At 40.3% G+C, this 13338-nt stretch overlaps 1 long non-coding RNA gene across 2 annotated transcripts; it reads right to left on the bottom strand.

Moving 5' to 3' along the window:
* Window positions 1-2028: 2028 nt before the first annotated feature.
* LOC142418683 (uncharacterized) lies at window positions 2029-10658 on the bottom strand. Of its 2 annotated transcripts, none has more exons than XR_012778367.1 (4): window positions 10026-10658; window positions 9566-9634; window positions 8034-8152; window positions 2029-3573 (listed from the first exon to the last, which is right to left on the bottom strand). It is a non-coding gene; the product is annotated as an uncharacterized LOC142418683 (long non-coding RNA). The 2 variants fall into 2 exon arrangements; XR_012778370.1 differs by having other exon boundaries at window positions 9422-9634.
* Window positions 10659-13338: the final 2680 nt, after the last annotated feature.

Here is a 13338-nt window from a genome sequence, read left to right on the forward strand (position 1 = left end):
GGTGGTCCCCCCCCCATCTCAGCAGAATGGAGGGATGTTGGTAATTAAATTCTGCTCTTTCTGGCTGATTCTTTTTTATTGACCTCAGGTTAGGGACAAAATGTGACCGTGTCAGTCTACTCCAAGCATGTGATAGAGTGTGAATTAAAGAGTGGATGCCAGACATCCATGTGTCTTTCCCTTCTGCCTCTTAGTGACAGGGAGGGCTTGGCAGTCAAATCCTGCTCTCCCTTACTTATGTCTGATCTTTGTGTTCCCCCAGGAAGAGCTGAAGGCCAGTATTTTGAACTAGCCTGGAACAGGTGTAGGTATAAAGTGTATGGTGTGGCAGGATAACGAGTCACGCTGCCACGTACACCCTTTTGCCTACTGGGAAGATGAGTGGTATGTGTGAGTATGCATATGCTTGCACACGTGGATAAATTCAGTCTCTCTCACTGGCTCAGGGAGCAAATACAAACAGATCATGACCTTGGCTGCCAATGCCCTTATATTTATATAGCTCGTCTGCAGCACCCGTATTCAGGGAACCTTTTCATAGATCCAGAGGAAGGAGATTAGAACAAAGAACTTTACCTTCTGTCTCCTCGGTTTATTTTGGAAGGTGTCCACATGCAGTACTCTGTCACCATTTGGCAAGAACAGTTTTATTGTGAAGCCATGACTGCAGTGATGCAATGAAATGTCTCACAGGATGTGTTTTACTTCTGACCTGATATTAGACAATAGTTTTCCCTGGATGACATTTTATATTTAGAATCACTTTCACATGGTTCAAACCCTGAGCAATCGTTGTTGCAGTTGCTGTCTTTCTGGTGGACAAAAATAAAACTTCAATGAAATATATTCACATTTTAAAGACAAATAATACTAAGCACTTTGAAAAGGAGCTATTAAGCCAATAAATCTTTACATGCATAGTATTACTCAGATCAAAATGGGAAAATCAGAAAAAAAAACACCCAAGAATTTTATAGAGATAAAAGTAAACATTCTTGGGAATTAAAATGAATACTTCAGAGAAATATAAGTATTCATTAGTGATATAGTGGATACTCTGTGCTCCAAATTCCTTAACTCTGAGATACTTGGTCTTCTAGCTTCCATAGAAAAATACGGCAACTTACTGCAAAATTTACTCCTGAAGGAAAATCACACTGCATTGAAGGGAAGTGTTAAAACTGAGTTAGTTTTCTACTGGTTTAGTAGCAGCTTTATTTTGCTAGCTTTTTAAAAATTATTATTATTTTTATCAAATTAATTAAACTAGTTCGTGCTCCATAAACAGATGATATGACTGGTTCTCATAGGCTCATTCTGCTCTTTACCTCCGCTTTCAAGTTAGCAGAGGCAAGGCAACTGCTGCTTATACAGGGCATCTTTTCACATGTATCTTTTTTGCACTGGATAGTGGATATTTCAAAAAATAAGCTTAAGTGAAATTGCTATGTATAACAGTAGGATTAGAAAAAAGGTGAATTGCTCTAAATACTGATATTTGACACTTTTGTCTCTAAATCCAGGCTCAGAATTGAAAATTTAGTGATGCACACTCCAGACTCTGGTTTCCATACATGGTGAAGATATTAAAAACAAGAAGCAGCAGTGGAATTGTGTGAGAACCCTGAGACTGTAACTACGCTGGATTTAAATAAATTCTGTTAATCCTGCACTAACCTGAGCTCTTATATCACACAGAAGAACTAAAGCAAAGCAGAAAAAACCAATGTTTCAAGTGAGAGGTGCCATATGTCTGCAGAGAGTACAGAAGGATAGTGTTTATTAAAACATACTATCAAACATATGTTCATTTTGTAGAAATATATTTAATTATATTAAGGAATATACATATTTAGTATACATAGGAAAATATATCCCATACTTTTGGTTTTGTGTTTCAGTTTGGTTATTGCATGCTGAATTGCTGCACAACATCCTCAGAAAGGGCGCTGAGAATTTAGTACTGATTATTATATTGTGGTCTGGTCATTTATTCTAGGTAATTAGATGGCCTCAGGATCCATACATTTCTTTGTGAACTTCAAAAGCTTTTCATGTCTTATGTCTACAAAACCTCTTGCGGAATTGTAATGCTTCTAGCATTTTTTAAGATATAGAGAAAGGCTCAGAGCAGCTAAATTACTGGCCAGCGGTCATGTAGCAAGTCCTTAGCAGAGCAGAGGTAAAGGACAGCTTTCTCTCAGGTCTGAAGGCACTGCATTCCTTAGCCACTGCCTTTCACAGGAATCAGTAACTGCATTCCTGTTGACCTCAGAGAGAACAGGACTGAATTATCTAATAATAACCAGCAGAGGCAGGATTCCACAGGGTAGGTTGAGCTAGCCGCACATAGGTCCTAAAAGACGATGTTTTTACCACTGCCATCCTGATCCTGACTGCGTACAGTTTCTGCTTATTGTGCAATGGGTCTGGTTTTTTTTGGATCCCTTCTTTAGTTGTCTGAGCTCATTAATATGGCAGAAAACATACCCAGACAAAATAAAAGCGGATTGTTTTCTGCCAAGAAGCTGAATTGACTCACTTACTGTAGTGAGTGCCAGAGCTGGTGCAAAAGCAGAGCTTTCCACAGCTAGGAGCGTGGGAAAGGTTAAGAATAAGTAGGAGATGATGTGGAGGAGACTAGGGACAGCATGAAATACTCAGCAACTGCAGCCTCTTAGATTGCCTCAGCTGCTCATGAACCTTCAGCCTCCGTATCATCAAATCAAATGTTACCTATCTGTTGGGAAATTCTGGAGATATTAATGGCTACACTATTGCCATGAAGACTGAACTATACTGTCTGGTTTTGAGAATAACTTTAATGCATTGCTGTTTTCAATTTTACATCACAAAACTAGTGTATCTCTCATAAAACTGATGGGAGAGCACAGCTATACAGAGGTCCTCTGGACATGCTTTATGCTCTGGTTGTATCCTAAGGCAAAATGATGTTAGTTACCAGCAGCTGGAGTTCTTGGGGACTGGTAGATAATGCATGAAGAGCGTCTGAGAGCACCGTGTTTGCTCAGCCATAAGAAGAGAAGGCCTAGGGGACATCTTAATGCTGCCTGTAGCTACCTAGTGGGAGGATATAGGGGAGATGGATCCAGTCTGTTCTTGGAGGTGCATGGTGACAGGACAGGAGGGAAGAGACACCAGTTGGAACATGTAATTCTGTTTAGATGTAAGGAATGGCTAGAAATAAGCATCTTTTTTTTTTTTAACCCCCCCCCCCTCGCCCCCCCGCAGTCAGAGTTGTCAAACACTGGAGCAGATACCCAGAGAAGCTGTAAAATCTCCGTCCTTCAGGATACTCAAAATGCAACTGGGCAAGCCTCACTGACCTGCTATAACTGGGCCTGCTTTGAACAGGGGGTAGGACCAGTTGGCCTCCAGAGGTTTCTTCCAGCATACATGATTCTGTGGTTCTGTGACTTTTTTGAGGATAAGTGCAACAAGCACTCAGTACTGAGCACCCGTAGCCATGCTCCAGCTCTGCTCCCTTTAACTCCATGACCAGTCTGCAGGTAGACATCAGCCACATGCTTTCAGTTTCTCTCCATTTGTAATCTAAACAGAGACAAGTTGGAATATGAAATAGAGACAGATGAGAGCATGAAGCCAGTGTACTAGTGGCTTACGGTTCTCAAGAAACTTCAGCTGCAGCTAAACAACCTCTTTTCTTTCCTTTGGAAGTACTGCATGCCAGTTTCCATGTGACATGTCTCCAAGCAGAATCAGAAACAATAAAAGTGCTTCAAGCAAACGATCTCAGGACTGCTGCCACTACCTGCACCATTTCCAAATGCTTTAGCAGTTGTGTAGTACTTCATAGTCTATAGTGGTTTAATAAAGAAGCTATAGGGGGCCATCCTATAGATTTTGAAGATGATGGCAGTCCCAAGATCATTCTGAGACAGTCATTCACTGATGTCACCTTTGCCCTAAATACCCAAATCAAAAATACCTCTGTGGGGCTGGGTGTTAGCAACAGGGGTGAATGATATCAGAGAGCATCTGAAAGTTTTGAAATACAAAAAGGGAGAGCCCCATGGACATCCAGGGACTACAATGATTCTTCCATTTTAAAGACTGGAGGGCTAGGAAAGCATCCAATTTCAGCTAATCTGCTAGTAAATTTGGCTGTATTCTTACACAGCAGCGTGATATGTGTGTGAAGGGATACCCCATCAGAAAAACAGGCTTGTTAGAATGATCTTCTGTAAGTACCTAAATGTCACCTACATTGCAAGTGGAACTGCTGATAACTGCGATGGTTACTTCCATACCCAGGTCATCAAGGACTCAGAAGTAATGCAAATCCCAACCTCAGATTTCACAGTGTCAAGGAGTTTCTTGCCAGAAGAGGAGCATGGGACACGCCTTTGCTTCAGTTTTTAACTTTTGTGTCAGTTTTTAACAGCTAAGGAATGGGTAGAAATTGCTACTAGATTAATAGTTAAATGCATATATAACGTACACAGATGGTTCAAAATAAAGGAATGAAGACCTAGGAGCAAAGCTTGATATGGTAGTTGGATAACCCAGACTTTAGAGTTGCTGCCAGCTTAAAACTTTCCCCCTGTTTTTACAGCTGTAATCTTTTTGCTTATTTTTGAGTTTTCTAGCTATTTCCCTAAATGAAAGAAGAGGGTGGGTGTTTAAACAAAAACTCTGTAGTTCCAATATCACTTGATGTTTACAGTCCACTGCTTCTGCAGAAGATCATGGAGTAGGTAAGAAGAGTCCAGCAGAGCCTAATTTATAGGTAGAGACATTCTGGAGAGATTGGGTGTTGGATATTGTCCTATAAACCTTGTTCAGTGTTGCTGACTCCTCCAGCAGTACCATAACATTTGGGAATACCTTCCACAAGAGATTATGAAAACACCCTGAATTTATGTTCTGTATGTAGGGTGAGAAACCCTTTCTGACTGATATTGGGGATAAATGGGCCATTTTCATGAAAAAAAGCAGTGTTTAGAAGTACAGAAAAAGACTGGGCTTTGCAGAATCCAGGACTGATCAGCACCACTATCAGGACAGAAGAGGCTGAATATCTTGTGTGAGAAGCATCCCTGCTCTGATGGAGTTTGGGTTCTAGGAAGAGGAGAACCCCAGACAGTCCTAGCCTTGATGTCAGAAGTAGCCCTGCCCCATAGCCTTTCCTTTCTGAAGGGAGCACTCTCAGTATTTTCCTAAAAGGCTGGACTGAGAGATGTAAAGTTTCAAGTGTGATTCTAAAGGGTTCCTGGAGACTTGAGTCCTGCAGAAAACCTAAAAGGTTTTCTTCCTAGTAACCTTTTTTTTTTTTCCCCTTTTCTTTGTTTTTCTTTCAGCAGTACTAGCTGATGTGGCAGGAGCTGTAAACCATTCTGGGGGCTGAATCAAGCCAAGAACTTGGACCTTCTTTCGTTCTTTTACTTCTCCTTCAAGGCCTTGCCATTATTGGCGAAGGGCGTTGAAGCCTAGCCTAGAACCTCCTGAACTGCAACTGGATATTAAGAAATCAAAGTTCCTTAGACATCTTCAGTCAACAGTAAAGAGTTGGGAGAAGTTGTGGATGGAGATGTCAGATGAGGAGGTCTCTGTTTGACCGGTGCTTCCAGGGACCACGGTACGAAAGGACTGATCCAGAGTAATGGCTCCTTTCTGATGCCAAGGTCTGACACTGATGTGATGGCACACACCAGCAGGAGCTGTTCCTGAAGCTTGTGCTCTCTATTTTGGAGTGTTCTAGGTTCAAAGGAATAGAGACAGACACGTATAATGCACAAGTTTTGTCCTGAGTCAGAAACCTCATTTGCTATGTAAGCTGGCAAATATAGCTCACTGGGGACACCAAAATGAACACCAACCTTTTTGAACTTCATAAAAGATGCCTTGCTGTGTTTGAATTGGGGATTGAATTGCATTTGATATTAATTTGGAAGATACTGCATATATTTCTTTCTGGGATTGCCAAAGCAGAACCCCAAAGCTATGCTTATTGGGGGAAAAAACCAACAACCCAGCTCTAGAAAGAGAAGAAACTCTCAGATGGAATCAACTAAAATAAACTACAAGAAAAAGGAAGGAAGCTAACCAAGCTATCAATGAAGCTAACAGTGAAGCTGCCCAAAAGAAAAGTGCTCTTCAGCAGCAGAGAATAACTGAGGTTGTGAGGTAAAAAAACCTGTAAAATATCCTGAGGAGAGCGTGAGAAAATTGAAACATATCTAGTAGATATCATTAGGGCAAAAAGCCCAGTCACCCAAAGAGAAAGTGGATATGTGGACTGATCGTCAAAGACTGAATCTGACATTTTGGTAATTTATTGTGTGCTTTCTGAGGATCTGCTGAGACTACATATCTTCAGCATTACTTAGGACAGCGAATCTAAAGAATGCACTTTCCTGGTGCAATGGTGGAGGAGCATGACACACAGAAGAAAAATAGCTTGTCTGAAACAGTGGCCACTTCAGCTATTCTTGTTCCTCTCCTGGAAGGCGAGGATGAACTGCTCACCACACCGTCCTGACGCAGCACAGGAACCAGCCTGCCGCAGTCCAGGAAACCCAGGATAGTGCTAGTGTTAATACCTGCTTCTGTCAGAGCCAGATGGATTAGAAACAAGCCTGAAGGGCAGGATGCTAGACCAGAGACAAGCATAAGGGGTGTCTTTCCCTGGTGTGACCATAAGGTAAGACTTACATACGTAGTGTTGCAGGCAACCAGAGCGGTCAGATTTGCATACCAGATTCTAATGCACAGGTGCTTGTGCAACAGGAGGTGTTTGTTACAGGCTTATATATGCAACGTAAAGATGGCTCCACCTATGCTGTCAGTTATGGCTATTTCAATAGGTTATTATGCAGTTCTGTACATGGTCAAATTATGTGAATCTTATACACTGGCTGAATGGTTTTCCAACAGCAGGTTCCCATTTTTCTTTAATATACCTCAAAACATGGTTTCCTGCTCATGTTTCCCAAGGTAAGTTCCTGATAACTGCAGCACACTGTAGTCATGTTACTCCCTCATATTCCAGGGCCTTTGACATTTCAGTCTACCCAGCAGTGGTTCGTTAAGAGAATGTACTTATATATTCATATTGCAGCTACTGGTTATTAACTTATGTCTAATTCGAGTAATGCTCTTGGTCCATTATCAGAACAGCTTACTCGCAGGCATTTGGTTCTCTCCAGGTTATAACACTCTTCTGCAGAAGGAGAAGCTCCTTAGGGGCAGAGCTGAGAGCTAGGGTGGAAACTGCTCCAGCTGCCTTGTTTGTGAGTCATGCCTGTGTGTACATTAACTCCTAGAAGCTGAGTTAGTTCTTCTATGCAATTAAATAACATTCTAATGACTACAAAAGAGTGATTTGTCTGTATATACTCTTTATTGAGGCTATTAGGATGAAGGATAATAGGGACATAGATAAAATCATAAAGCTAGACATTCAGATGATGAACATCAGTGTAGCAGTGGTAAAATTCATCTACTTATTGCAGAAGTAGAAAAATTACCTTTCTAATGAAATTTTAAGCTTCCTATTATGCTAAGATAAATTCATAGCTGACTGTTCATTCTGCATGAGATTATATTTTTGGTATAATAATACAAAGAAATTTAATTGCTAACTTTAGCCTCTTTTATAGATACATTTCTACCATATTGTTTGAGACGGGGAGTCAGCCTAAGGCAACACACTGCTCAGTTTGATTTCATATGCTATAGAAGTAGTTTATTCTTTCTGTTCTGTGCAGAAATAGTTATCTGGCTAATGACCAAGACACTGCACAGTGAGTACACCACAGCTGAATGCTTCAAAAATACTTTAGGAAAAGTCTTGCTCCCCCTGCAGTCAAAGGAAGCTTTTGTAGTGAATTTAAGAAGGAAGGAGACGTGCATTTCTCCTGTGGATGCCTTAAAATGTGCTTGATGTTTGTGTGCGTTTGTTTGCTTTGCTTTGTCACTGCTTACTTAAGAAAGAAACTAGATTAAAATTTTAACATCAAAATACATTTCTCTTGGATATCTTTGCTTACTATCTTTGTTTGCTGTACTTTTGTAAACAAGATAAACAGTGAGCAATCAGAAAAACCCACTTCCATGGTGTACTTTGTACAAAGTTCTCAGATGATTAATGGTGGAACATGTGAGCCTGCTAAAACAAAAGAGGACAGAGAGTATTAGAAATCTCAGAGGCATTTGAAATGTAGGGAAGTACAGTTCTAACTATCTCACAACAATATTTTAAAGCATGACGTGAACTTTGAAAATAAACGGTATTAACACAATAATTATAATTATTACATAGGTATATAATATATATGATTTAGTAAATATCATCTTATATATATGTCATATAAACATACATGAAGTTTTGTATAATAATATAATATTTCCAGATATTACATTAAAATAATACCACAATATACATCAAATAGCATAAAGTAGTAAGTGGTTTTCTAAGAGTTTAACGCCATTAATTTTCATAGAATAATTTAGGTTGGGAGGGAACTCAGAAGGCCATCTCATTACCCTCTTCTAAGATTAAAACAAACCAACTTTTTTTTCCCTAGAGATTCAGTTATGCTATTCCTTAAGTTCCCAGGGGACACAGCATCCAAATAAAAGGATTTTTTTCTGACCTTCTCCTGGAAGGACTGATTCTTATTTTCTTTTTGCCTCTTCCTCTTTAAAATTTTGTAAGAATTAGAAGCCTGATATAAAACAAAGAGCTCTTCTGTGGCTGTAATGCTATGTTTTCCTTATACACGTCAGCAGAAGGTTTTACTTTTTATCGTTTTGACAACTGAGACAGCGTATGTGAAACAGGTGATCCCAGCTAACAAAGCATATTTCTCATGACAGCTTGCTGGGCAGGAGAGGAAGGATTTAAGAATTGCATAACAGAATTAAGCACTGAACATTTCAGATGCTTTAAAGTCAGTTCAGAGCTATATATTTTGGCAAATAAAGGAGAGATTTTTTCATCAAAATGGATTAACTCCAAGAAGCTATTTTTAGCTTGGAATATTAGCTTTTCTCCAGGCCAGTCCCATAAAATTTGAAGATCAGGTTTATACCGTTATGCAGAAAATACCTCCTGAAAGAAACACCCTGCACACTATCTTTTGGCTACGCAAAAAGCCCTCATCAGGTAAACTTTCAACAGCCAGCCTCCCCAAGAAATCTGATATGCAGATTGAAGAAGAGGCTGTTGTGGAAGAAAGGTGAGAAGCTATTTTCCCTGAATGTGTTGTGTCCTTCTGCACGTAGAGCGGCTGGTGTGTGGATCCTGTATTTGTTACACAGTTGGTCTGCTCTCTTTTGTTGACTTGAGTTCAGAGACTATCTTGTTTATAACAAATTTCACTGGTCATGGGAAAGTTCATTCTACAATTTTATGAGCAATGCTCAGTTCATTTACCTCAGGAGGCAAAGAATGAGGAAGTGGAATGTGCGCCGCCAAAGAAGCAGTTCAAGGGTGGATTGTCCATTTCTTAGCAAATCTTATAAAATATGTGTTATCTCACTAATGCAAATCTCAAGAGGCCCAAACTCTTCCTCTCACCTTTAAACATGAGCCATGCCACCTGCAGCAGATGAGTCCAGTAATCTTCTGTGGTTGTGGGCCTGAGGACTGGAGAAGTGAAAAAAAATGTAAAAGGATGTTTTCTTCCAGTCTGCAGGTAAAAGTGCTTCTCAATTCCCAAATGGTTTCATAACAATAATTTATTTTAGAGGACAGGACAAAGTTCCCTCCCTGCTGCGCTACAAAGACACCCACTGTTCCTCATTTCAGGCTGGTGTTCGTTGCATTAACAAACATTTCACCATTTAAGAGGTATGTCCAACCTCCTAATCATAAGGAATTCAGTTTACCACTTAAAACAGAAAGGGGGATAACTTAGACACTTTGAGGCAGGTTCTCCTCTCCTCTCCTCTCCTCTCCTCTCCTCTCCTCTCCTCTCCTCTCCTCTCCTCTCCTCTCCTCTCCTCTCCTCGGTTGTTTCATGAGGACCGTAGCCTACCAGTACAGATCAGATCAATCCATAGCTGCCAGGGTTGTGAATCAGGGTGCTGGTAGTTTTTCCTCTTTCCTGGGCTGCTCTTAAGAGCTGCGTATTGGATGGGAAGTGCCCTTCGGTTGCTATGCAGAGCTGGTCAGACCTGCTCAGTTCATCCCAGAGGTCACATTGCTTGGCAGGAAAGCAAGCAACAGAATGGCTGAAGTTCTCCCTTCTCTGTCCTCTCCTTAGCCACAGCTGAAAGGCAGCAAGACAGTAATCAAGCAGTTTCTGCTCTTCAAGAGAGCTCGTGCTTCATGCTGGAGATACATGTGGTCTGTGGAGAAGTTGTGGGATGTAACTGGGGAGATAACAGAGATATGGCCTCCTCCCAGTCTTTTCCTTAGAGTGATGTAGCTGATTCAAACTCTTCCGTTAAAAAAAAAATTCCAGCCCTTCAGGGTAGTCATCATAGACCAGGTCTTCTGTTTCCACAGTTGACCTTAGCGGTCATACTCTAGAGCTCCTAAGGGCTACCAGAGAACGTTACCTATAATATGACCACTTTTCTCTGCAGCCCAGAGTCTGTGAGTGATAAGCAAACAACCTGCTTTAAAGGCAGCAAGCAGCCTTAATCCTGAGTTTTGCCTAGGCATAATAATACGCGGTTCAAAGTACTGTGTTCTGGTACAAGGCTAGATACAAATTTCTGTGACCATTGATTGCATCATGTATCACGCATGGGTGAGTCAGGGTTGTTGTGAAATATTTCCTAGTTACTTGTAAGAGTAAATCCATAGCAGAATGTGAATTATGCTTTGATGCTAAGTGCTCCTTATCTTATCACGGCATTTGGGTGTGTATAATTCTTTTACAAACTTCTTCTATTATTTTATTTTGCCTTGGCTGACTTAGCCTGAATGGCTCCTCAGTTTAATGACGATACAGATGTCTGTATGGCCACTGTAATTTTTAAGTTACAATTTCTTTGTGGTAAGTAATGATATTTGTGCAGATTGGTGTGATACGAGACAAAAAAAATAGAAATGGTGCAAATACTAAACATCTCTAATGTCTGATGGTTTATCTAGTTCTTTCCTAGTAAATATCTTTACCAAGTCATTAAAGATGCCAACTACCTAACACAAAACAAAACATAAACAATTTAAAGGAAAAAAAAAGGGAATAACCAACTTTGCCTGACAGCAGAGGCCTACATTTTTCAACATTTCTAGAATGCCCAGAAAGATACAAACATTGCTTAATACTGACTTAGGAGTTAAACTTTTTCATTTAGTAGGTCCTATTCCTACTCTTCCTGGTTTCATAATTGCTTTTTTAAAACAAACAAAGAAGCAAACAAAAACCTGTGTCATCCACATTATCCTGAACTCTTAAGTTTCATATCTCTTGTTGATTTTCAGAAATCTCTCTGCTCTTTTGGGGTTCTTGATGCCAGCATTTGAACTTGTTCCAGTAATGTCTTTTACTATGGAAATGTACTTACTTGGCCTGTGGCTGCCTTCTTTGGTTAGCTTTCTCTTAGTTTCCAGTTTTGCTTAGCGGTTACTGAAATCACTTGAATTTGTTTCCCTTTTGTGTAATCAAATCCACAAGATTGTCTTGTTTTCCTGAAAGTGTTATGTAAACTAGTACTTGCTATTAAGTGATTTTATGCGTTGAGAAAATTAGTCATGTAATATTTACAGATCTCATTCAGAAACATAGAGGATGTTTGCAGTGTTGGCAATATAGCCCAAATTATCAAATATCAAAAGTTGCTTTGAGCACAGAAATCTTTCTTTACCTTTAGTCTCCATTTTTCTCCTTTGAGGTTTTTCTGTTACCTCTTTGTCTAGTCTCATATCCAGCTTTTATCTATTGTGGTGTTGTGCTTACAGTCACACATATTTGTGTATTGTATTGTATCAATGTGTTTTCACACATCACTGTTATTTTATGTTGCAGTAGCAACAAACATTCGCAGAGAAATATTTGTTGTCTTTTGTACTAAATACTATATTTTCTACCTCCTTGCTATTTAGAATCACAGACCAGCTGAGGCAGGAAGGCACCTGTGGAGATCATCTGGTCCAAACATCTGCTCAGAGCAGAGTCAGTGAGAGCAGGTTGCTCAGAGCTGTGTCCGGTTGGGTTTTGAGTATCTTCAAGGATGGAGAATCCACAGCCTCTCTGAGCAACCTGTTCCTGTGCTGGACCACGTTTACAGTAAAAAAGTGTCTTACGTGAAATTTCTTGTATTTTAGTTTGTGTCCATTACCTCTCGTCCTGTCACTGGGCACCACTGAGGAGAGTCTGGCTCTGTTGTCTTTACTCCCCCGTCAGGTATTTATGCACATGGATAAATCCCCCTGAGCCTTCTCTTCTCCAGGCTGAGCTCTCTCTGTCTTTCTTCTTATGTCAGGCACACCACTCCCTTAATCACCTTTGTGGCCCTGCACTGGACTCACTCCAGTATGTCCATGTCTCATAGTGGGGAGCCCAGCACTGGACCCAGCACTCCAGATGTGTCTCACCAGGGGTGAGCAGAGGGGAAGGATCACCTCCTTCAGTCTGCTGGCAATGCTCTGCCTAATGCAGCACAAGATGATATTGGCCAAGATGATATTGGACATTGGTGTCCCATAATTTTAATTTTTTAATTTAAAATGTTCTACCTTATTCCTAAATCTTTGTATTGTTTCTGTCCCAGTATTCCTGAATATGTATATGTACCTTCAGTAAATCCTCCAAGCACCACATCAAATATACACTTTTCATTAACTCACTGAGTTCTACCTTAAAGCAAATATATTTGTTGTTTTCAGAAACCACACTGGATCCATTTTTCTTAAATTGTTTTCCTCTTATTTATATAACTAAATAACCTTTTGCTATCAGTTTTCCTTGCAAAATCTCAGTTTCAGCCTCCATCTGAAAAAGCTTCCTTGGTTCTCTATGCCTGTATAATTGCTTGGTTTAATGTTTTTCTGCCCCTTACCAGCAACCATCTCTTTCAAAAAATCAACTCAGTGACCCTTAGCTTTCAATCTGCTTTTCAGAAACTTGTCCATGGTACCATTCTCCCCTCTTCCAGGTCTCATGCCCCTGGATATTGCTTCAGCAGCAAACTGTGATGAGCATCGTTTCTTTGTTAGCAGCCAGAACTGACGGTTTATCCGTGCTCGTTTCAGGCTGTAACGTTTGCTGCTTTTCTCTTTTTAGTTTGTTCATGACATGGTTGCCCAGGAATACCTAACTCAAACAAAACCACAGGCAGTGGTTTGCTGACATCTGGTTTGTATGGACCAAAGTGCAGGAGGGTTTTCTATTACTA

This window comes from Mycteria americana, chromosome 1, assembly GCF_035582795.1.
Source record: "Mycteria americana isolate JAX WOST 10 ecotype Jacksonville Zoo and Gardens chromosome 1, USCA_MyAme_1.0, whole genome shotgun sequence".
NCBI classification, from domain to species: Eukaryota; Metazoa; Chordata; class Aves; order Ciconiiformes; family Ciconiidae; genus Mycteria; species Mycteria americana.